Genomic DNA, 21,428 nt, shown 5'->3' on the forward strand with positions numbered 1-21,428 from the left:
GTGCTGACATTGGGCACTGTATTCTGGCTCTCGGGAGCACAATAACCGGTTTCATAAATGTCTATGCCCTGGCTTGGGTCATGGCCTATGGTGCCCTCACTCTCCCTGCTGGGGCCAGTGCCCGTGCTGACATTGGGCACTGTATTCTGGCTCTCGGGAGCACAATAACTGGTTTTGTCAATGTCTATGGCCTGGCTTGGGCCATGGCCTATGGTGCCCTCACTCTCCCTGCTGGGGCCAGTGCCCGTGCTGACATTGGGCACTGTATTCTGGCTCTCGGGAGCACAATAACCGGTTTCATAAATGTCTATGCCCTGGCTTGGGCCATGGCCTGTCTTGGAGTCAGTATCCCTGCTGGGGCCAGTGCCCATGCTGACCTCAGGGACTAATCCCTGGCTGAGGGGAGCACCAATGGTGTCTTCAATTACTTCGCTTTGGCTTGGGCTAGGGCCCATATTTTCTTCAGGGTCTTCCCTCTGGTGCAGGGCACAGAGCAGATGGAGGCCTGACTGGATGGTGATGCTGCCCTTCTCCTGGATCTCAGCCTCTCCGCTGTCATCCTCCATGTCTAAATCCTCTACGCAGGAGAAGTAGTCCTCCTCTAACTCACTGTCAAGGACAGTTTCATATGATGACGTACTTTCCGTCTCCTCAGAATAAATCTGTGGGGCCGAAAAACCCGGCCAGCTCTTATGCCACAGGTTTTCCGTTTTCTCCTCCTCCATGGCCCCCACCCTGACAGGTGGGGGCTGGGACCACCACAAGATTCTAGAAGGTAAAAGACAAAACCAGGTCTAGAAGAGAAGTTTATGGCTCTCAATGTCTACATCATGAAAATCATCAAAAAATTAGCTATCTCAAACCTCCTTATGATACATATTGGGGTCAGAGGTTAAAAAGAAAATAAACGCCAACCCAAACCCCAAAGCAGTTATGAGAAAGCATGAGAAACCTCAGATATGAAATAAGTGGTCTCTTAGAGTCAGAATCAAAGGCCAAAGAAACAAAGATCAAAGCAAAGATCTGGTGATTTGAAAGGATGAAGTCTGAGAAACCCTTGACCTGCGTCACCCAGAGAGAAGATTCAAATTCTTGAAATGTGAGACAAGACATGAGGAATGAAAGGACAAGCAGGACCTAGGGAGCCCTGCGTGTGTGATGTGAACTGACTGCAGAGTTGATATCCCTGTAAGCAAGAGATTTCTTGAGTCATAAAAGAGACACTCACATTGATAAGATGTTATCAAACCTACATAGCACTTGCTGCCTTCCAGATACTCCACCCTGGGCGTGAAGATCAAGTCTGGATGTTACAAAACATACAATATAATCAATTTAGGGATGACAAGGAAAGAGAAACACAACTTCTGCTAGCAAGGACATCCCAGGACCAACAGAGTGCATGATGGGTCTTTCCGTATAGCGGAGACCAGTGTTCGTCAGGTAGCTTCAAAAAGATACTAGGAAAGATCATTGCAAACACAGTCTTGAAAAACAGTATAACCCTGAGGCTTAGCCCATAACAACAACAACCACAAGACACACACACACACACAGGCTTGAGTATACTCCGATGTTCTTGAGGAATATCCACTTGTACATCTGTTATCAGATTCCTTGCTTCTTCACACAAGTTCAAACAATACATGACAGCTAGGATGTTTCCTGTTCACAGAGAGTTCAACGGGAATCCTAGGACAGTTCTATGGGGAAACTAGCAAGCATGTAAGGAGATCAAGTGAAGAGGTCCACACTTGGCCACAAAACATCAACTTTTGTCATTCTCTGAAGAAGAAATAGACATGAGCTTCGCACTGCAATGCCCTCCCCCTTCCAGTTCCAGAGAAATGGTGACTAGAGCTATGGATCAGTAGCTCGAACTTTAATTGAAATGGGGAACTTTGGGGCACACACAAGGGGCAGCTGTAATGTCACAGGCAGATGAAAATGATCCCAGGTCACTGTTTATATCTATAGAAGTGTTACAAAGGATTTTTTATTTCATACAGATATCGTTTAAAATAAGAAAAATGAAACCAAAGTAAAACATGGCAAAAAATTTAAATGGAACAATTAAATGAAATGAACACATAAGCAGAAATCTGTGCCTCAACAAAAAGCATTGAGTGTATGTATCAAAAAGAACAACTGAACACAAAATCCAGCCAACAAAGAGGAAATCTCCCAATGTCAAGGTCCAAGACATTAGGAGATTCCAGTTTATCAGGTCAAGTGTAGAAGTCCGGTGCTCTCTATCCAACAAGAGTTTCTCTGCAGCATCAAGACAAACCGCAGTCGGCTGCAGGGCCTTATAGGAAGAGATTTCAATAACTTCTCACAAAGGCTTTTTGTGATATCACAGTAAGGAATGGACCAGTAACAGCAAAGAGACCAAAAGGTGATTCTCTACCCTGCTCCAGGGACTGCATAACTTTTGTCAAGGCTATGAGCAAATCCCCCAACAAGATACATCTTACATGACAAAGGGTAACCCTCCTCTTAGGCTCTCAGGGGACAGGGAGGGATGGCAGATGAGGAGCTGGGGACTTGGGAAGATACGTCTGAAGCAGTTGGGTACATGCCTTTGGCAGGTCCATGGTGCATCCAGTCACCCAATTTCTCCTGAGGCCCTGGGCTTTTATGATTTCTCCAAACTGCACCTCCTGCTAGAACCCAGGCATTCAGACATGTGAGAAGGTGTGAGACCATTCCTATCAAACCTGAGCAGGACACTTTGACTTTAAGAACATAGTAAGCAGGTAACATGGTAACAAGGTAACAAGTGCCATAGTAACAAGGTGAACAGACTCAGCAACTCTGTGCTGACCTTTGCTAGGGACACGGGTATGGACTAGTTAGAGAATGAACCCATGGTCTGTCCCAACGCCCTTTGCACTAGGATACTAAAGTTCTCTAAGTATTCTGACGACTACAGACATTGTCTCCACACTTCACATATTCCATTCCTTTGTCTAAAACTCATATAGATGCTCATCTAAAGGATGCCAGCCCTCCCCGACACTGGGATGCTGTAATGAAATGGACTGTACCTCATGGTACACATGACAGTTTTTGGTCTTTTTTGCAGGGCGTTGGGGTGCAACATAGCAAGTGTGGAAGATAGTTACCAGGGTGGATGAGCATTTAAGTGCTTCAAAGGATTTATGAGATAATAGAGGGCACAGGTAGATGTGATAAACATCTACATGGTGATGAAATAGATGGCTTTTACAGCTTGTCCATACTAATAAACTTTGAAAACCAGAAAAAATATATTTAAAAATATCAAGGAACCATGTTTAAGAATAGAAATATGGGACTAGTCAGAAGAAACTGAATGAAAAGCACAAATTAAGACAAGAACCACCTCAGAGACAAAAATCAAAACCAACAACCTGGGAAGCAAACTCACTGTTTGGATGTCAAAGCAAATGAACAGCGTCTGTTTTCGTAGATCAGTAATATCAAGGTTTATGTTAATCAAAGTCTGAGCTCAACAACTCCGCAAACAACCTAGCTACAGCTTCTCTGCAGAGTGAGAAGCCCCAGCCAGGGCCTCATGTGGGCAGAGTCTGCAACTCCTCACAATGGCTCCAGTGAGGTCATAGGAGGAAATGAACCAATCACAGCTATTCACAACCAAGAAAAAAAAAACCTTCACCTTCTGTCTCCTAAAACTGCATTGGTTTTCTCATTGTCATGACCAATTCCCTGAGAAACAGCAACATTTGTTCCATGGGTTGTGCTGTGTCTCAGACTCTCAAAGGACAGGGAATCCATGTCTGGGGACTTGGGAAGATGGGTCTGAAGCAGCTGCTTACACGCCTTTGTCATGTCCTGTTGCCTCTAATGACTCAATTCCCCCTTCTGGGTTCCACCACCATGGGGCATTACAATGTCCTGAACAGCACCCCCAGTTAGAGACTGGAAATCCAGAGAATTGAGATGCTGTGAAACCTCTCCCTCACAACCTTGAGGACATTTGGACTTTAATAACAGCAGCAGTAACAACAAGAGTGGACTCAGCCGGCTTTGGGCTAGCCTGGGTTAGAGACAGGCTATGGACTAGATAGGGAACACGCAGGTTTCTTTAAAGTCCTTTTCACTCAGACCCTCAAATTCCCTGATGACTCCAACTACTGCAGCCTCTTCCTCTCCACCCTCAGGACACTCAGCTTCTTTCCCTTAAACTCGTAGTTATGGGCACCGAAAGGATGATGGCCTGTCTGTGACACGAGGAAACTGTCGTCCCTCAAGACATTCCAGAGCGTGTTCTGTTTAGTGAGTGGCATGGTGGGCAGGAGAAGAGTCTTAACATGGTAAGGGGATTTATAACCACAGGGAAATGCCGGGGGAAATAACAAGGCAGGTGGGTATGCTCCAAGTGCACGACCAAATCAAATCCCTTATCTTTTACAGCTAACTTAACAAAAGTTAAGGTAAAGAAATAAACCAATGTATGAAATGTCAAAGATGAATGTGTAGAGAATAACAGAAAATGGTTGATGATGAAATAAACTGAAGCAAGGCATAAACTAAACCTAAACCAAGTCAGTCAAAATTCAGGCACAAACCCGACCCCACTGGAAGCACACTCACGATATTCAGGTCAGTGGTGATCACAGATGTTCAGACGCACACTAAAAATCAAAATCTATAAAAATCACAGTCTACAGTCAAGTCCTCTGGAGCTAGCTAACCAATGGTTTCACCGCAGCCTAAGAACAAAGTCTAGGCCCAGCTGGTGCCTAATATAGGCAGGCCTCTCTCATACATCACAATGGTTCCTTGTGAGGTCATAGAGCCATGCACCAATCACAGTTGACCAGAAGCCAGCATAGCTTTAGAGTTCTTTGCTCATGGCTCCTCCCACATCAATACCAAGATTCAGTGTAAGGGAGGTAGAGGTTATTTGGCTCAGCCTTGCAGAGGATCAGACCAGCATGGTGGTGGGCTCAGCTGGTGGCACTGGCAGCAGGGCCTCGGGCGAGGGCTTTCACTGCATAGACATCTCCTCACCCTTGAGCCTATTGAAATATCCTTGCCATCTAGGCCACTCCTGAAATTCTTTTCAGTGTCAAAACCACAAATCCCGGTTTCTCCTGAGTCAAGATCCCTAAAATCTTAAACTGATGAGGTTGATAGTTCGAAGTTAGTCTTCTGTCACGTCAATGACTGACATTTCTGGGGCCTTATGCCAAATCAGCAGGGCAGAGAGCTGGCTGTGTTGCCTGGTGGCCTAGGTTTACCTTCTGCATCATTCCTATATAGAATGAGAAATATATAATAAGCAGATCATGTGACTGCTTGATACTTATCTTTTCTACAAGCTGGGAGCTTTACTCTCTAACTTGTATCACACTCCAGGTATCCCGGACTCTGACCATACAGCCTCATCCCATCAGCTAAGCAGGGTTGGGCACCAGGCATGTTGGCACACGTGGTAATCTTACCATATGGGGGTGAAGGCAGGAGGATCAGAAGTTTAAGGTCATCCCTAGACTATTAAGAACAACACGAGCTCCATGAGACCCTTTCTAAAAAAGGAAATGAAAACATTTTAATACATTTTCATAGCTTTGGATTCAGCAATGCTTTCTTATCCCAGCAGCATAGGCACACACCAGGTGAGAGAAGGCTGTTAAGGGAGAACCCGGAACAGACAGACCTGGGTGCTCACAGGGGAAGAAGAGCAGCAGCTTATGTTCAAAAACTCAGAAGGTGGAAGATAGACCCCTTGTTGTAACTCTGAGTCATGGAAAAAGGTCAACATCGACTCTGCTCCCCACCAAATGGGAGGGTTCAGGGTTTTATGTAGCCCAGGCTGGTGTCAGATTTACTATGTAGACAAAAATAGCCTGGAACCTTTGATCCTCCTGCCTTTGTCTCCCAACTCCTTGAACTGCAGGCACGATTCCATGCCTGGCACTGCCTTCAAAATTCTCTTCATTATTATTTTTAGTACTTTTTGCGTGTGTTCCTAGTGTATGTGTGTATGTTCCTATGTGTATGTGTGTTCCTATGTGCATGGGTGTTTGTTCCTACGTGTATGTGTGTGTTCCTATGTATATGTGTGTGTGAGTTCCTATGTGTGTATGTATTCGCAGCATGTGGCTATCAGAAGTACTTGCTATATATCATATCCAAAGCAGGCACTAAACTCATAGGAATCCTCCTGCCTCTACCTCCTCTGTGCTGCTGGTATTCCAGGTGTACTTCCCTATACCTGGTTTAATTTACTCTGCATTATGAAAAAAATAGTTTACTTGGTTTGTGTGAACAAAAATGTCTGAAAAGATGCTGTCTGGCTGTGAACAACAACAACAAAGCTCCTGGAAGGAGTCTGGGTTGTGTCTGAAGAGACAGACAGTCTAGGCAGAATTTCAATACTGTGCAGAGGTTTGAATTTGATAGGTCCAGCGACTAATTACTTTACCTTGTGCTAGTTCTAGCTCCTTGCCGCACTCAGTTCCTGGGTTTCTTCCTGTCTTCCTTCCCTCTTTTTTTTTTTTTTGACATTTCAACACACACAGGGTTTGGTTGTCTAGTTTGGGCTGTCATGGAATTCACTCTGTAGACCAGGCTGGACTGGAACTCTGTAGATCCACCTTCCTCTGCTTCCTGGATGCTCGGATTAAAGGTGTCTGCTGCCACCACCCAACTGTCACTCTATCAAAACTAGTAACTCATGATAATAAACACCTCCTTGAAGCTATTAACTTAGCAGAACATTAGCTTCTCAAAACGAAGAGCTCTAAGAATGTCATCAGATCACCTGTTCGCCTGTAGAATAGCGCTCCCCACTTCTCGATGTACCTGCCGCTCTGGTGTACCCACAAATGTATGGTAAAGTTGCCTCGACTTACGACTGTCTTTGTTGTGTAAAACTGCGCAAATCCTGTGAAAGGCTTCCACATTGGAACATGGAATTTTGGGGTAACCTAAATTTGTGTTCCTGGGGCATGCTTACTCTAAATGACTCCAGAATAAACCATCTCTTATTCCCTTTAGGATGAGAGCTGAGGTGCTAATGTTGGCATTTCTTTATACCTGGGAGATCGATAACACAAGGCGTCCTCAGCCACCAAATCTTCATAGAAACATCGGGAACCCCATGTTCAACACAGTAATGTGGTGCGTTGGTTTTTCCCTGTTGCTGAGACAACAGTGACTTGAGGAGGTTGGAGGGTAGAGTCTGCTGTGGCTGTGGGAGCTGAAGGCGGCCTCTCACATGGCATTCACAGTCAGGAAGCAGAGAGCCTCTCCAGATGGAACTTTAGCCCCCACTCCTATATTTTGGTTTGGAAACAAGGTCTCATGAAGCTTCACTGGCTTCACACTGTTAGTAGCCACGCAGAGCTGCACCTTCAAGGGTGGTCGCTGTGTCAATGACAGGTGATCTTTTATTTCCAGATAAATCTTTGCAGCACACACTGGGCATGTGCAGGAATGCGCCCTCCCCATAGGAACAAGTGTGGCCTTCCTATAAATTCATACCTGTTCTTTGGTTTGAGAGAGCCCGGCTGTAGAGACGATGCCTCGCTTCTCCTTCCTGCTGCAGCTGATAAGTCCTTCTTCCCTCGCTTCTGTCTTGGCATCTTCATTTTGGCTTTGCACTGGTCAAGAGGAGAATCCACTGAGATCCATCAGTCACTGGCCTGTAACCTCTCACAGAAGAATATGCTCACATCTTCCTCTATGTCAGAATGTATTGAATAACACTAAAGCTGTAAGGCTGAGCAGTTTTAATGATGGCAGTTAGTATAAGTCTGCCTATCTTAGCAGTTTGGCCGAGGCAAATTTTGGTTCTTGATTCCAAACCTTTTTGTTTCTTTTTATTTATTTACTTTGAGACAGAGTCTCTCAATGCAGCCCTGGCTATTGTGGAACTAGCTATGTGGACCAGGCTGGACTCAAACTCACAGAGTTCTGCTTGCCACTGGCACCCAACTGTTGGGATTAAAGGTGTGCACCCCACTACCCGGCTTTATTTCCATTTGAAATGCTAATATTAATTCACATCAGACATCACACTGTAAATGTGGCTGCATATCTCTCCACAAACATGCAGGTTAAGGAAAGAAAGCCACTGCAGAGCGCAAGGGTTTCAACAGTGTGCTGGGAACGTGATCCACAGAGATAAGGAACGAGGCCCATATCAGGAAGGAATACGGTGTTACTGCTCCTGGAATCAGGTTTGAGAATGAAGATGCAGAATTCATCTGTGAGATGAAAAGTCTGAACCAAGTCCACAGCAAGAAATGGGTCAGGAGCATGGAACGGTAGTGGGTCAGGTCCAGGTCCATCAAGTAAGCTCTATCAGTAGTGAGGGAAAGAGCAGAACAGCGGTCCCCAGTCCTTGCACACACAGCATCAGATGGTAGGGTGGTGTGCAGTCATGCCATGGCAGCGTTTTTGTTTGCTGTCAAAGGGTTTTACTGTTTTGAGTCACGAGGAATCAAACCCAAGTTTTCACACATGCCAGGCGAGGATTCCACCACTAAGCTGTGCCCCCTCCTGCCACTGCAGTGTGAGGGGACAGCATTTTATGAAGCCCATGTGAGGGAGTTGTGCCCTTTCCACAACCTGGAGTGTCTGGTATGTCCTTGGGCCTGATCTACTTTGTATGATTTAAATGCAGCCATGTTGTGTGGGTCTCTGCAAACACCACAGGCAGCAGGGTAACAGTCCAATGGTGGTTCAAACTTCAAGTTTGATGCCAAGTAGTTTATTTAAGGCATTTTTAGGCACAGCACAATTTGGTGAAGTTTCCTGATAATTCACTCAATCTCATGTGCACAGCAAATCTAAAGACGTGACCACATCAAAACTCTGTGTTAAGTACAAATGCCATCTTCTATAAAGATGGGTTCTATAGATTAACTAAGAAAACAAGTTCAATATGAGGGTCTGGGTGTAGTCTCGGCCACATAGGTAGCCCAAAGGTCACCAGGCTGTTAAACACATCTGTTCTCACCTTTCTGGGCAGAAAACCAGTTATAGCCTGTTGTTTTAAGGTCAGTAGAAGTCCATAGTGGCCGGGGGAATCCTGATCTTCCAGCTCAATTGAAGGTTTGCTGTGGCTCCTGGCAGGAGTGCTCCCCAATATCATGCCAACACTTCCAGGCCAGTAAAACTTAAGGTTGTGGGAACAGGAAGGAATTTTTTTTTCTAGGGAGTCACTAGGGTGTAATGAGTATACATATTGCCTTTTCCATCCTGCCTTGTTTCCTGGACCCATGGATCCTGGCTATGGGAGAAACTGTACCATATACTGGATGCTGATTCAAAGCATACAGCACCTTCTAGAGAACCCTGCCCCTGCCCTCCATGCTGCTGCCATCTAGCTGACACTGGAACTATGTCTTCAAAAGACCATCCCATCTTTCATCAGGTCAGCTCCCTCGGGATAGCAGAGAACAGGGCGAGACCAGGGGATTCTGTGATCATGGGCCCCATGAACTACACTTTCTACCTCCCCTTACCAGCCTACTGTACCTTAAGTCTGGTTATGGGTCTAGAGGCAGCTATTGGTGACCCCGAGGGGCATCAGTATTGTGTTGCCTGACATTTCCTTCACAGCTGGTTTAGAAGACAATGAAGAATGAACTTCCTCAGTCACTGGTGACAATGATAACATTTCAAGGGGAGGGGGTAATGAGGGTAGAGTGATTACCCCCCAGGTGAGATTAACCCTTGAGTACCTGAGAGTTCACAGTTCTCAGCCCTAATAGAGTCCTCCCACACATCCCCATCTCAAGTCCCAGGATTCCATACTTTACCAATTAATGCCCTTGACTAACTGCAGACACTGTCTGAGGCTGGGACTTGAGTATTTGCTGTAGTTCAGCCAACCTTATCATGTGGGCTGCTCTTTGATTTTCTGTAGCTTGAGGTCTATGGCTGCTGGAAAGATTCTCTTCCGGGACACACTTAGAAACTTTTATCCTGTTTCCTTTAATACTGGAGCCTGTCAATCTTATCACTAAATTCATTGTTGTCCTCAGCACGTGCTGAGAAGCTAGACCTTGGTTAACACAAAGCTCGTTCCTATCCTTTGTTAATTTACCAGAGATGCTGAGAGCAACTGACCATCACCATCACTTTCCTTATTTTGCAACTGTCCAAAGTTTCCTATACAGAACCACCAGACGCATTCCTGCTCATAATTGGTGAATCGGGATAATGGATGGCATTCTTCTCCTTAATTTGTAAAGTGTTCTCACCATGGGCTCTCAGTTCTCTCTGAGCTCCCAGAAGAGGCTTCATTAGCTGTAGCTGTTGGCAAATGGAAAAGCCTACGCCAGATACTTGAGTCACCCTTATCCTTCTGCTGCTCTGGATTCACTTCTGGTGCCAAAATCTGCAGTAGTCAGAGTTCTCCACAGTTACAGGACTTATAGAAGGAATATCTCTCTATATATACACACACAAGCAAACACACACACACAGAAACCCACATAATAAATCCCCATTTATCATACACATATATACAAACATATGTGTATACATGCACATATATATATATATATGGGTGCGTGTAAAACCCTAGAAAGGCAGGAATTTTAAGGAAGGGGAGAATCACAAGTTACAGCTGCAGAGACTGAAAGTTCCACTACAAGACAAGCTCCAGAAGGAAGAAGACAGGGAGGGGGCGGCACAGTTTCACAGAGAGGAAACTATTCCCTCCTCCTAAATCCAGGGTTTGTATAGATTCTTCTGTTGTTGTCTTACATTTGGTCTAACTGATCATGTCACCTGATCTCTGCGCTAAGCCTAGCTCCTGACCTGCATCTGTCCCTGCACACAGATAAGACAGTGACATCTGCAGGAAGAACAAAGGAGTGACAGAATGGGTAGAAAAGGAGAGATCGCTGGGCATCTTTCAAACTAGCTGAGGCTTGCTTCTCACAAAGCAAATGACAACAATGAAGGAAATGCCCAAGTGACTTCATGAGCGAGCGAGTGGACCACATTGCTGACCTTGGAATTTGTTTCGTCCAGACATTAATATATATATATTAATACATTATATTAATTATATATTAATATATTAATATGTATATATATACACATATGCATGTCAGCACAAAGAAAGCACCTGCAAAGAATGCTTTTTCCCACAGCCAGATCACCAACAGTATGACCTAGAGAAGTTTCTACAGTGTGACCTTCAGCTGGGCCAAGATCCAGCCACTGGAAAGTCAACCAGCAGCAACTGAAGGCATGCTCACAGAGTCTGCTGGCACCCCAGTCAATAGAAGGTGAAAAGTTAGGAGCATGTGTACTCTGGTCATTCGCTTCGGACATGCAATCTCTGCAAAGCTATATTATTTTGGTGTGTATATTTGGTGGGAGAAATAGAGAAGGCAGAAGAGGGAGGGGGAAGACAGGACGAAGTGGCTGCTATCATTTTAACATTTGAAAAATATTAAACCAACATATAACAACTAACCAACACACGCAAGGTTCAGGAGCCTGAATACCAGTGAATTCCTGTTCTTTGCTCTTAGGTGCTGGATGCGGCATTTGCTGGGCTCCAATTTGTTTCCACTTCCCAACAGCAGCCTGATTTCCACCTGGTATGCACTTCTTTAGATACCATACCCCTGCCTTCTCGGTAAAACTCCTGAGCCTCCTCCAACTAGAAGATCTAAAAGCTCTCTGGAGACTTTTGCTGTAAGCCTTCCTGAGGGTCCTGCCACAGGCAAGGTCCAAGCACACGACATAACTTTAAGAACCAACCCTGCATCCCCGAGACTTAGGCTTCTGAACCTAATAAAACACTGATGGAGGAGGCAAAGTTAACATAGTCCGGCCAAGCATGTGGAAATAGAAAGACCTGCTTCTTTGTATGCTACCTGCCTTCTTCCAGGCACACTCTGCCAGCTTCTTTAACACCTCACTAAATAAAATGTCTTTTTGCTTTAGTGACCAGAATCTGTGTGTTTCCTTGCAACCAAAGTATATTAGCAGACAGCCAGTAACCTACAGGGAAAAACTTAGGGTATATACAATTGGCCATTTGCCATAAATAGAGTAAAATACAGCAGCGTTCTGTCTACATCGCAAAAGGTGAACCTCGTTACCTGTAGCGTATAGTGTAGAAACAGAGCTCCAGCTAACACTCAACATGATCTCTTTACTCTCAGCGACCAGATCCTAATTCCTCCTTTACCAGGAGCTGACTGACCTGCTTTAGAATAGCATTCTTTGTCATTTTCCCATGGGGCTCTCATTTTAAATCAATGTCACCATAACGGTTGTTTTGAAAAGACTTCTAGACTGGAGAGATGGCTCAACAGTCAACAACCCTGGCTGCTCTTCCAGAGGAAACAAAGTTTGATTCTCAGAACCCACTTGATGGCTCACAACCAACTGGAACTGCAGACCCAGGGCATTGAACACCCTCTTCTGACCTCCAAAAGCACTGCATGCATGTGTGGTGTAAGCAGACGTATATGTAAGCAAAACACCCATACGCATAAACAGAAATAAAATAAGAATAAGCTTGGGTGAGTTTGCTGGACCCCTAGTCTGAATTTCCAACTTGTCTGGTAGTATATGAGACACAAGTACAGTGAACGTAGTTCTTTGGCACAGAGGAGCAGAAACATAACCAAGAATGACTCATCTCTGCATGGCCACCCTTCCGAGAACCAATGGGAACACCACATACTTCCAAGAACAACATAAAGGCCACACAAAGTGTCACGTGTCTACAATCACAGCACTCTAGGAGTGGATGGAGGATAAGGATTTCAAGGCCAGCCTCAGCTACATAGCAAGATCAGGCCAGCCTGAGCTACAGGAAACCCTGTTTCAAAAATTCCAAAACAAGGGTCTAGAGAAATGGATCAGCAATTAAGAACCCTTGCTTCTCTTACACAGATGGTTTCATAACTACCTGTAAGACTTCCTCTGACCCCTGTTGACACACACACACACATACACACATGAATACACCCATACATAACATGAATCAAAACAAATCTTTAAAAGCATTCTAAAACAAAACATGGCAATAAAAAGATAATAATACAAAGAGACAGAGCTGGTGAGTTGAGCTTGGAAAAACTAGAAGAAAATTTTAATCCTTCTCTGTTTTGCAGACACAGATTTCCTGCATGGAACAATGAATCAGTTCTAGAAATGGAACTGGTGATGGTTGCACAGCTTTAAGATTCTATTTCATGCCTCTAAGAGCTATGAGCTGAAATGTATTTAAACTGATAAATGTTGTATTTCACCTACTTTATCACAATGATTTTTTTAAGCTTTCTGATGAAATCTAGTAGCAATCAGAGTTTGAGAACACAGTCATAAAGGGGCAAAGACACTTTTTTCTGAAAATAGTTGGGTGGTATTTATCTGAAGATGTGCAACATTATACTCTTTGATTTATTCCTCTTCTAGGAAATTTTCTAATAAAAATTTTTGTGAAAATGATCATAATTCCAGCACGACTTCAACACTCTGAGGCTGTTCATGGTTTTGAAGACAGATGTCGCTCTCCAATCAAGGCTGCCCTACAACCTGAAATCATTCAGCTCAGGACTCATAAGCGTGAGATTCCAGGTGTGTGTCATCACACCTGAATCCTAGTATGATTTTTTAAAGCCAAAGATTTAAAGTTTGAGCTTGAGCATAGTGGATTTGTGAAGTAATTTATTATATATTCACATAACCAAGTGCTAGGAGGGTATTTAAAATTATAGTGTGGAAGAATATTTAATAATCTAGAAGTGTTTCAGTATAATGCTAGTGAAAAAGACATGGAGTTTAGCATGACTGAGTTCTGGGTGTGTGGTCTGGTGTGTGCTCTTACCTTGTCTAGCCATCTTTTCCTCTGATTGGTGTAGTTGGGGCTGTCTGTGTCTCTGGTGATCAATCTTCCAGGTGCCAGTGAATCCAAGGCTCCGATGGTTGCTCCTCATGGTACAGTCAGGGCCATGGTTCCAGTCAAACCGTTGGTCACTCTGTTCCTGGAGGTCACTCAGTGGTGGCTCTGCAATACCAGGGGTTATTTTGGCCTGCTCCCATGGAGATTGTTTTCTTGGGGCTGTTTATGCTGAGGTTGCTGCCTTGGGCCTACTCTGGAAGAGGTGGCTGGTTCCGGCCTGCTCCAGTAGATATTGCTAGCTCAGGCCTGCTACCTCAGAGGTTGTTTATTCATGCCCAGTCTGACATAGGACTCTGGTTTGGGGCTGCTCCCTCAACAGTGGCTCCCTTGTACCTGCTTCTGTGGAGGTTGTTGCCTCAGGCCTGCTCTGGCAGGGGTCACTGACTCAAGCCTGCTCCTGTGGAGGTTGCTGCTTGGGGCCTGCTCAGGCTGAGGTAGCTGGCTCAGGCCTGTTTCCATAGATGTCCCTGGCCTGGGCCCCCTCCTGCAGAGGTCCCTGGTTTGAACCCCGTCCTGCAGATGTCTCTGGCTCAGGCCTACTCCCTCAGTAGTTGCTCCCTTGTCAGGTTAATTTAAATTATAAGAACTATTTAGGAACAAGGCTAAGCTAGGGCTGATATAATATAGCATTATTATATTCATGATGGAGGAAGGTCATTGGTTAAATAATAAAGAAACTGCCTAGGCCCATTTATAGGCCAGCCCTTAGGTGGGTGGAGTAAACAGACAGGATGCTGGGAGAAAGAAGCCGAGTAGGGAGTCGCCATGATTCTCCCACTCCAGACAGACGCAGGTTAAGATCTTTCCTGGTAAGCCAGCTCGTGGTACTACACAGAATATTAGAAATGGGTTAGATCAATATGTAAGAGCTAGCCAATAAAAGGTTGGAACTAATGGGCCAGGCAGTGATTAAAAGAATACAGTTTCCGTGTAATTATTTCGGGGGAGACCCTGTTAATTGCTTCTATCCCAATATGGTATGATAGACCATGCCCTCCTGAAAGGTTGCTGTGAACACCCTCAAAAAATTGCTTCACTCAACTGCCCACTGAGATGAACCTGGCACACAGGTTATACCGTGAAAGACATGAATAACAGTGCCCCCATTCAGCAGGAAGCAGTTTGGAGAGAAAAAACTGCGCCCATATTCCCAAATATTGTTTATAAATGTTCTTTTACATTTAAAGGGGGAAATGATATAGGTATGAATAATTTGCATTGGTATGGATTTTAAGGTCAATTTTGTTATATGTATATGTATTTCTGATCTTGATTAAGGTATTGTGATTGTGTAGTTCATTTAAAAATGTAATGTATAATTAGGAAATATAGGTTGCTAATGGATAATCATAAATAATAGTCAAGCTTGTAGTCACGTTAGTTAGATTTTCTAGATATATAGAGATATATTTCAATTAGGCATTCTTCATATCTTTCAAAGACTACAGAACATGGCATTTAATGTTTTAATAACTTAGGGCTTTTCATGACAATGAGACACGTCTGCTCCTGGCAGCACCAGTCTACTTCAAGAGGATGATGGGCATCGAAGAGGCTCCTTAAGGAGTTTGATAGCCATTTGGGCAAGAAACTGCTCTTGCCTGGACTGTTGCATAAACTGGACACAGAGAACCCGCAGAAAGAGGACTGCTAAACTTGCCTAAAGGTGAGATGGTCTTTCGGGGTTCCTGACTCATGAAAGAGTCTATGAGACATTCTGCAGGACACAACAGAAAGTGACTAAACTGTCTTTGGAATTTCCTGCTTGATGAAAATGTCTGCTGGATACTATGGGCCTGTAGGCTGAAGATGGATGCCCCAACAATACAAAAGAACTTTGGGTGACTGTCCAGGCAGCAAGATGTCTCTGTCATTTCTAGAGTTTTCTTATTTCTTGTTTACTTAGGTAATATTATATCCTTCTGGAGTCTTTGATGGAGTTGAAGAATGGTTAGTTATAGTTACAGTTTTCCATTGTTATGATAAAAGATAAAATAGATATAAGTATTGTAACTGTAATTCTTGCTTTATAACTGTTTTGTTATATGTAATTTTACTATGTTAAAGTGAAAGCCTTTTTTGTTTAAACAGAAAAAGGGGAAATGATGGAGGAAGGTCATTGGTTAAATAATAAAGAAACTGCCTAGGCCCATTTATAGGCCAGCCCTTAGGTGGGTGGAGTAAACAGACAGGATGCTGGGAGAAAGAAGCCGAGTAGGGAGTCGCCATGATTCTCCCACTCCAGACAGACGCAGGTTAAGATCTTTCCTGGTAAGCCAGCTCGTGGTACTACACAGAATATTAGAAATGGGTTAGATCAATATGTAAGAGCTAGCCAATAAAAGGTTGGAACTAATGGGCCAGGCAGTGATTAAAAGAATACAGTTTCCGTGTAATTATTTCGGGGCATAAGGTAGCCATGCGGGCGGCTGGGTGCCGGGGACGCAGCCCCGCCGCTTTTATTCCAACATATTCATAATAAGTCTCTGTGTCATTATTTGGGAGCTTGTAGCCCCGATGAGAAAGTATTCCTTCCCTATGGTTTCTCCCATAGCCAGGATTCATGAGTCCAGGAACCCAGGGGTGGAAATGGGAATTGTTTCACTCATTATCACTCCTAACTACCCACTAGGAAATTATTTGCTTCCTGTTCCTGAGATCTTAAGTTCTGCTAGCTTACAAGTTTTGGGAGCTCAGGCTTCCCCCTCATTATTCTGGGTTTCTGGTGCCTTAGACATTCTTAGCCAACATGCTAAGAAAGGGAAGACAGCATTGGGAGGGATGACAGATTACCAAGAAGAAACTGGATTGCTTCTTCACAATGGAGAAAAGGAAGATTACGTCTGCAGTGCAGGAGATCCCTAGGGCATCTCTCGGTGCTACCATGTCCTGTGATTAAAGTCAATGGGAAATGACCACAACCTAATCCAGGCAGGATGAGAAAGGGCACAGATCCTTCAGAAATGAAGGTATGGGTCACTCCTGCAGGAGAAGAAGCAAGACCTACCTACATTCTTATTTATGGTGGAGGAAATACAGAATGGGTAGGAGAGTAAGCTACTCATATCAGCCAAGGCCATGTGACCATTACAGGAATGAGGATTATTAGCAGCAACACGAAACCTCATGGAACCCCCTCAAGCTAGCAGAGTACATCCAGACTCTGCACCAGTTACATTCCCTTGGGACAGCGTGGATACAAGACAGAAGCCTAAGCAAAGGGACATCTGCCTTTGAGACTGCCTTCCAGGGGTCCTACGCAGACACTAGGTCCACCCATAGGTTCAGACAGCCAGTCACCTTACAGAGTGAACAGCTGTCACATACAATGTGTCATCAATTTAAGTGAAACCCAAATCCCACCACCTTGTCATCCCCCGCCCAGATGATGGCAAAAGGGAACAGAATTCAAAGGAGGCAAGTCAGCCCTGACTTGAGGTGCTAAAGGGTTTAAATTACAACACTAAATATATCAACTTAGGAATTTTTAGTGAAAAGAATTATTTTGATTTTTAAAAAAGACATGTATTTAAGGCATTTCACTTCTTCCATGGCTAGAGACCAAGAGAAGAGAAACCAAAGGAGGGCTCGGTCCTCAGAGCACAACTCACCCGCCTGGCTTTGCTCTGATATTTGATGGCTTTCTTGGTTTCTTCCTTGGCGTGTTCGACGTAGTCGGCAGCATTCATCACATTTCTCTCGATGTTGTTGACCATTTCACCCTGAAAACAAGTTTCAAGCTCAGCAAACGTCAAGTCGCTCTCTCATGTCTCCCGAGACAGCTCTCAGGTAAGCCCAGCACGAGAGGGATGGAGACAGGATCCCTCACGGTTACAAAGTGGTGCAGACACGCCAGCAAACGCAACCCAATTCCTGTTTCAGGAGCAGCTGAAAGGGGCGGTGGCAGCAAGGACAGGTGAATGATGACCTGACATGTCTTCACAGATGACAGGTGAAGACTATCCACAGATGAGCGATGACCTGACATGTCTTCACAGACGCACAGTGAAGGGAGGGCTGCAAGCTCAGGTTAGTCTCATGTTTTACCCTCAGTAAAACATCCCACACGCAAAGGATGATGTCTTTTCTAACAGGCAGAAACCCACTACTGCTTATCTTTACAATATCAGCGAACTAAGTACAGCCTCCAGGTGACAATGAATTGATGGTCAAAGATGACAATGGGAGGAGAGTCCACAGCACGTGTGGGGAGGTGCATTACCTGGGTCCTGTCCGGGAGGAGACCGAGTCTGCAGCAGCCAATAGCAAAGCATTGGAGAAGGATGGATAGGTGACTATCATTCACAAGCAAATGCACTAGCAAGTCCTGATTCTGGGTTTCTGTGTTACCAACCTAACACAACGGCAGATGTCTAAAAGGTAACGGGAAGTGAGGCCACCTCTGGTGGCTTGTCCTAATGAAGCTTCCCACCACACATTAGGTATGAAGTGATTATAACTAAAGCCTGAGCCGTACAAAGCTTTGGGATTTCAAAATCGATCTACCATCACACAACTACTTCCCTCTGAGTCCGAAAGTCACCAGATGCCCCACTCCACAGTTCTTAGACCAAGTGGCAACTGGTCCATCCCAGGTCAAAGAAAACCACACGTGTCCATCAGTGCTAATCCCTGCCCACAGATACCCACTCCAACCCACCAGTGCCTACCCTTGCCTCTCCATAACTGTTGGCATCCTCCACAGGTATCTGGTACGTGAGCTTTTTCACAGGTTTTTACGATAAAGTTTATCAAAATAAACACCATTCAAGGCATGTGGGGATGAATCCTAAACCCTTGACATATCTAGGCATCAGAGAACGTCACTAGCTATCAGCCAAGGGACTCTGACAGCTGCCTCAGAAAGGTGGTGACGAACAAAAGCTTGTCTCGCTGGAGGCCAGCTGCACCCTAGCCTGTCCCAGATGCTCCTGAGGGATCTGAAAACCCTGGAAGACTGGTTCCGTCTCTGTAGGTTCCCAATGCAACTGAGTCAGTATGGACACATCGCCCATGCACACACAACTTGATGTTATACTTGCACACACTCTGGTCATCCCTGCCTGAGCTGCACAGCAGGCAAGAACACCATAGAGTGAGGTGGGCTCTGGTCAGTCTCAGTGATTTTACCCTCAAGGTTAGTCTTTAAGCACTATCCTGATCCTTGTTTCGGTTTTTCGAGACAGGGTTTCTCTGTAGCTTTGGAGCCTGTCCTGGAACTCGCTATGTAGACTAGGCTGGCCTCGAACTCACAGACATGTGCCTGCCTCTGCCTCCCAAGTGCTGGGATTAAAGGTGTGTGTCACCACAGCCTGGTGCTCAGTCATTCTTGGAGTCAACAGCCCCAAGAGGGGAAGACCAATGTCCCCACAGTCCTGCCAATTTCAGGGTGGTTGGCTTGGCCACCTCCTTCCTCTGTGAGCACTGTTATATGTAACTGAGGTCACATGATGTGTGTTCACATTTATTACATGTATTCATATCCGTGGCTGTAGTAAGGTTTCTGTATATCCTTAAACCCACCACAGACATTTGAAGGTTTCATTATTCTCCAGCACCTGGTGCTGCCTGTGGCTCTCTACCTAAGCAGCTGGCCAGCGAGCATGGCTCCTGTAAATGACTAGTGGCCTACGGAGGAAGTGTCCACTTAGGTTTCAGTTAAGCATTCACCACAAACAGCACCTGACTCGAGACTTGATACCTAGCCCTGGCTTCCCTGGCCAGAGCATGGGGAAGATGCCTCATTACCTGGGTCTCCACAAACATGGCCATATTCATGAACATCTCGTGTAGCTCTCGGATGCTGCTCTCCAGCTTCATGATGTCTTTGTGACGTGACTCGATCTCGTTGAGAGCTTGCCTAGTAATTTGTGAATCCGATATAATCTTCGGAAGGCAGAAGAAAAAGTATTACTAACTCCAGGCTGGCTGGTAAGTTAAAGGCAAAAGTGCCCGTCTACATTAAGTGTGTTGATGTACGGCTGTGGCACTCACATCCGAGATGAAGATGGACGGCTTCCCGCTCTCCAGCATCTCCTCCAGCTCATCGTCTGTGGTGGTCCTCCCAGCTGAGGGGCAATGGGAACTGCACTGAGGATGCAGCGTGGGACGCAGCCAGGGATCGTTAACTAAGGGATCACTAAGCTCTGACTGAGCCATTAGCCTCGTCCACAGAGTTTCCCTGCCCTTTCTAAGATCCCTTCCTGGGCAGGCTAATGTGGCGGAAATGTGACCGCAATGTGTCACAAACCCACCCTGGTATTACAGAGGAGTAGCCGTGCCTCTCCTACAGGTTCAACACAGGCTTCAGGACAGAAGCAGCTAGTCTGAAGGTGGCATGTGACAAACACATGGAGGTCATCTCCCAGCCAGGCAGGAGGGACTGCAGTATACAGAAGCGCCTCAAGCTTTGCATATGTGACTGATGTACAAGCGCCAGCAGCTATGAGCAACTCAGCACCGGCTCCCCACCCCCAACTCTGAACACATCTGGCTGACACTAGGCCCAGGCATTAGAAAAGGGTTTCCGGTTTATGGTGCAGCTGAAGGTGTGAAGGATCTTTGAAGAGTGTCTGCCACACTCTCCCTACTCAGTGATCTCTAGCTGGCGCTGGATGCGGCCTTTGCTTCGCTCCCGAAACAGGATCTGCGCTTCGTTGTATTCTGTCATGACGTCCACAAATTTCCGTGACAGCACCGAGTGCTAGAACATGGAAAACACGGTGTTAGTGTATGAGAGTCATTCCTTCCTTTGTAAGAGGTAAAACCTATGACTGGAAAGCTCAGACCGTTACTCTTTTTCAGTAGAAAATAAGAGCAAAAGCAGCAATGGAAGCTGTATGACCTGAGGTCACCAGGCCGTAGTAACACACACCTATAATCCCAGCACTCAGGAGGGAGAGGCAGGCAGATCTCTGCGTTTAAGGTCAGCCTGGTCTACACAGTGAGCTCCAGGCCAACTAGGACTACATAGTGAGACTATGTCTCAAAAAAACAAAACAAAATGCCACCAACAAATAATCTGGGGCCTACAGCAGTCAGCTGACTTCTGGAGGTGAGCATTATGGGAAGCTGAATCCAGCTGGCAGGCACATGGACTGCCTTGAGCTGGCAGGCTTGTTCACACAGCACTGAACTTCCCAGGTCTCAACCATAAACCCCCAAACAATTAAGACCAAACCACTAACATCCAGATGATTCAGCTGGTCCCCTGCTCTGCAGCACAGACTGTGTGGGTTTCTGAGGTGTCATTTCACAGTGAAGAGACGCAACCCATGTGCAGACAGACAGTGAGGGAGGGCAGACATGACAAAAAGATGCAACAGCTAGGCTCAGATGTGGCTCAATGACAGAGCTCTTGCTGAGCACATGCAGGGCACCAGATTCAATTCCCAGCACAATAAACAAATGGAATTGCTTTGGATTTGGACAAAGGGAGATGCTGTTCTTCCACATCGCCTCAATCTAACTGAGGCTGGAAGGCTGACCTGGGTCCTTCGTATCCGCAGGTCCACTGACGTTCGGT

At 45.3% G+C, this 21,428-nt stretch overlaps 1 pseudogene; it reads right to left on the reverse strand.

Moving 5' to 3' along the window:
• Positions 1–19,762, reverse strand: part of LOC130872270 (small G protein signaling modulator 1-like) — a 92,283-nt pseudogene extending 72,521 nt beyond the window's left edge.
• Between the last annotated feature and the right edge of the window lie 1,666 nt (positions 19,763–21,428).

This window comes from Chionomys nivalis, chromosome 3 (assembly GCF_950005125.1).
Source record: "Chionomys nivalis chromosome 3, mChiNiv1.1, whole genome shotgun sequence".
NCBI lineage: Eukaryota > Metazoa > Chordata > Mammalia > Rodentia > Cricetidae > Chionomys > Chionomys nivalis.